This window comes from Equus przewalskii, chromosome 6 (assembly GCF_037783145.1).
Source record: "Equus przewalskii isolate Varuska chromosome 6, EquPr2, whole genome shotgun sequence".
Taxonomy (NCBI): domain Eukaryota; kingdom Metazoa; phylum Chordata; class Mammalia; order Perissodactyla; family Equidae; genus Equus; species Equus przewalskii.
In genome coordinates, this window is record NC_091836.1 from 87,394,887 (window position 1) to 87,399,738 (window position 4,852).

The following is a 4,852-nucleotide window of genomic DNA, read 5'->3' on the forward strand; positions in this document are numbered from 1 at the left end:
TATCTGTTTTTGATATAATTTATGGAAGCTCCGCTTCGCAATTAACAGTCCTGGTGGGTGGGGGCGGGGAGAACATGTCCTCACCAGCCTCCTCCAGCAGGTCCCCAAAGTTGCTCATTTGGGGCCATCTTTGTGATTTAATAGGCCTGCCAATCAGTGGGCCTGGCGCTTGGATCTGATCTGTGTTGACAATATACTTGTCATTCGGAAAAGCATCTCTGAGGCCTCAGCCTCGGCAGGGAGGGCAGCCAGTAGAGGGGAGACAATTATGCAAATTTAAACTCTCTGGAGCCCCTGCCTCGGCCTGGCGAGAGGATAGAGGTCTGCCTTCCATCCCTTTCTCTAGCAGCAATAGGTTCTCTTGCCACTTCTTCCAGAGGGATTCCTAAGTTATTTAAGCATCTTGAAAACGGCTTCATGAGCACATGGTTGGAAAACTGGATTTATGGGTAATTTGGCCTGGAAACTCAAGTTTTCATGGCACCCACGAAATCACTCAATCTACTAAATTTATCTTTAAGAGTGACAATGTCAGATGTTCGCCAAGGGGCCTTCAGATCGTTGATTCATTCATCTGACAAGCAGGTATTCTCCCGCGCGGTACTGGGAGCTCATAGAGCTTATGGTTTACCTCGTTCATCCATCTAAAAACATATACTGAACATCCGCCATGTGTCAGGCACCGGGGTGGGGAGGAGGACAAGGCAGGTGAGGTTCCTGCTGTCCTGGAGCTTGCCCTTGGGAGGGTGGGTGAAGGTGTGTGACAGCCATGACTCCTGTAGCCACAGCCTTGTGTGGTTCCCAACTCTTGAGTGTGGGCTGGACCTAATGACTCACTTCCGAGAAATAGAATACAGCCAAAGTGTTGGAACGCCGCTTCTGATTAGGTCACAAAAGACAGTGCCTTCCCTGCTTGCTCTCCCCCTTGCCCTCTGGCTCTCTCTGATGAAGCAAGCCTCCGTGCTGTGAGATGCGCCATGGAGAGACCTCCTGGACAGGGAACTGAGGGCAGCCTCTGACTCACGGCTCCTGAGCAGCCGAGGCCTCAGTCCCAGCCCGGAGGGACTGAATCCTGTCAACGACCACATGAGCAGGCCAGGAAGCCGGTCCTCCCAGTCTGGGCTTGAGGGGACTGCAGCCCTGGCCCATGCCTTGATGGCAGCCTCTGAGACGAAGCCAGAGGACCCAGCGAGCTGCCCTGGGATCGCTGACCCACGGAAACCAGGAGATAGTAAATGATGCTTTAAGTCACTAAGTTTGGGGACAATTTGTTATGCAGTCATAGGTGATAATATGGGAAGGAGGTTATAAACTGATAAATGAAGAAGGAAATAGCTGGTGATAAGGCAGGGCTGAGCATTCACAAAGGGTGACCCCCTGAAGAGCGGCAGGGTGGGTGGGGTCGCGGGGTGGGACGGGCCCTGAAGGTCCAGGGCCCCAGGTGAGGCTTCTGTGTGCTCTGCATGTCCTTTCCAAGGGGCATCCAGCCTTGGTCAAATCCCCCCAGTGACGGGGCATTCACGTCTTCCCAGTTACTCTGTCCCATCTTTGGGTGGGAAAAGTATTTGCTGCTGGCTGAAATCTGCATGCCTGTCCTGGTTCTTCGCTTCGAAGCTCCGTGCCTGCTCTGGCCCTTAGAACCCCTCTCTCCTGCACAACTGTGCAGCCGTTCCCTGACGCCCTCTGGTTCTCTGAGCTGGCTCTCCTGTCCTTCCCCGACTCCCGGCTTCGTCTGTTCTGATATTGCTTCAGCCTTTATGATTTGACTGCCTTTCAGACTACCCTTCCTCTACCCCTTGGGTCTCTCTTCACAGTCTCTGCTTGCTCCTGTGGTCTTGGTGTCCCTGTAGCTTGAGTTAGAAATTCTGCAGCCCTGGGGTTGGTTGACGGCCCCCAGATGCATCTTGGCAGGCCTCTCACTCACACAGCAAGCCTTTCTGTTAGCTGAAAGCAGCTCATCTCCTGGCTGAACGTGCCTGGCTCCTTGGCACTCCCCTCTCCCCGGGGATGTCCTTCCCTCCTCCACCAGCCTCAATTATCACCCTGCAGACAGCTCCCTAGAGGACGGCTCCTGTCTAGCCAGCTACCGGCTGGACATTTTCCTGTGACAATCCTTCCAGCCTCTCGAGCTCAGCAGGCCTCCCTTCCTGTCCTCCAGCCAGGTCATCCGCTCTGCACTCTCACAGGCTCCGGCCCCTTCCCGGCACCATCCCCTCTCCTCCGCTGCCTGATGGGCCAGAGTCTCCTGCGTTTTCTGGTGTCTCAGGCTCTAAACTCAGGGACATCCTGGGCTCATTCTCTTTCCTCCTCCTTCCATACCAGATCTGTTCTCTAGTCTGCTGATTTTTTCTTCCCAGCAGCTCTTTCCTCTGCCCCTTCCTTCTGCCAACCTTGTGGCCCGGGCCGCGTCAGCTCACCCCTGGACTATGACAATCCCTGTCCCCCGAGAATGTATTACATGGGACAGTGCTGGGCGCTGGGAGGGCAGTAATGGGCAAAGCAGACCTGGCATCAGTCCTTACGGAACTTACAGGTTAGCTTGTTCATCCATCATCCATTCGAATATTTACTGAGCACCTACCATGTAGACTTTTTCTGGTTGACCCGGATTCCTAATAGTTGGGGGTAAGTTCTTTTCGGTTTAGTTGTACCAAGGGGAGCAGTTTCCAATAAGTAGCTTGACAATTGCTTTGATAATCGGTAGCAGTAAATGAGAAAGACTGTCAGAAAAGTCAGGCACGCTTTCATCCTCCACCCCAAAAACCATGGTTCTGAGTGTTTCAGGGCTGGAGCCTTATCTACGACTGACTGACTACCAGAAGCCGCTTGGTGACATCCCAGGAACAGCCAGGACTGGGGAAGCCCCCGTAGGGCCTGCCTCTACTTTCTTCAGATAGTACGAGTTCTCTTATCCCAGCCTGTCTTCTTCCCGTCACCTGTAGCTGATCCGCCCGCATCATCCCAGGGAGCCTGGCCACTGGGGATGGGGGTGTCCTGGCTGCTGAGTGGCAGCTGAGACACGCAGGCAGCATCAGAGAGGTCTGTGTCTAGACAGCTACCTGCGGGCTCTCAGGGGAGGACTCCAGGCCGGAAGGAGGCAGGGAGGCAGTGGGGAATGACCTAGTGCAACTGCAGGCTGCAGCTGGGTGTGTGCTGGCCACATAGGCCAAGGAAGGTAACAGCGTATCAGGGTTAAGAATATGCAGATTTTAGGGGTCCCAGAGCCTTTCCCACTACTTAGTGGTGTCCTTGGGTTAGGGATGAATTTCTCGGAGTAGCTTGTATTCCCTCATCTTAAACAGGACCAGTGGTACCTACCTCAGAGGACTGTTGGAGGTTTATGTGAGATAACGTGAGGAAGCGCCTGGCACGGAAGGCCAAGACATGGTAGCTACTCTTTACTATTATGGTTGGGCTACTGTTGAGGTTGGGGTCGGGCAGAAAGAACCAGAAGATGGGAAGGATCCAGAGTCCGCAGAGAGAGTTTAAGTTCAAGCTGGGGAATCCAAGATCCTTCTGCAAATACAAAGAGCAGGGCGCAGCGATGAAAGTGGGACAAAGCTCAGGTCAGGAGTGAGTGGGAGGTCAGAGATGTGGGGAGGCCCTCGGCAGTTGCCAGGAATTTTTCTGGATTCTCAGCAGCTGCCTTTATTGGCTATTTGCTGAGGAGGTCAGACGGAGGGGACAGAAAGTGGGGCATCTAAATTGGAGCATCTGAATGGCTCGTCCCCTGGCTCGGGCCAGAATTGTTTCCAGAGCAAAGCAGAAGCTCCAGATGACGGTCAAGCAGTCCTTAGATGAGAGACTGCAGAGCCATGGGGGCAGGGAGCCGGGTAGGCCTGTCCAGACCTGGTCCGCAGAGTGGGTGCCTCCAGAAAGATAGCTTCTGGGCCCACCTGGAAGCCCTGCACCCCCTCTCCTCCTGTGCAGACTGTTCAAGGCTGTGCTCATCTCACCTCTTTCAAGGATGTTTGTCTGACAACTCCAGCCCTAGGCAGGACACCTCTGCCCAGACTGCTCACGGCCCTTTCTCTCCATTCCCGCAGTCCTTGCCTAGCTGCCTTAAATGCACAGCGGCATTCATTCCTCAAAGCATCCATGGGAGGTAGATGTTATCCCCATTTTATAGAGAGGAAAAGCGAGGCTCAGACAGCTTAAGGAACTTTGCCAGCATCCCTCAACTAGGAAATGGCAGGGCTGGGATTTAGAAATCTAGCTAGGTCTGCCTGGCTCTAAAAACCCAAGAGACTAAGACGTTCCTGTTACCATAACTGAGTAACAAATTTCTCCAAAATGTAGTGGCATAAGCCAGCCATTTATTTGGCTCACATAGAAATTCAGAGAAGCCCGGCTGGAAGGGCTGTTTCCGCTCCACGGTGTTCAGCGCCTCAGCTGGCAGACTCGAAGCCTGGAGGCTGCAGTGCCTGGAGGCTCGTTCAGCCCGTGGCTGCTGGCTGAGGCCGACTGGGGGTTGGGTCCTCAGGTCTTCTCCATGTGGGCCTCTCTGTGAGCTCTCTCTGTGTGGACGAGTTTGGGCTTCCTCACAGCATAGTGGCACTGCCTCCTCCAAGCCACAAGTGACTATCCAGAAAACACAGAAGCAGGCAGAAGTCATCTGTTGGTTTTTGTGACCTAGCCTGGGAAGATGGGCAGCGTCAGCTCTGTTGTGTCCTGCTTATCAAGGCCGTCACAAACGCCCATCGGGACCTTAAGACAGGGGACACAGACGGCACACTTTGGTGGAGCGGCAAGGTTTGAAAGGAAACCTATGACCAGAAATGTTGCTGTGGCTGGCTACTTTTGTAAAATACAGTCTGTCCCATGAAGGAACCTGGAGGAACACATCTGTGAG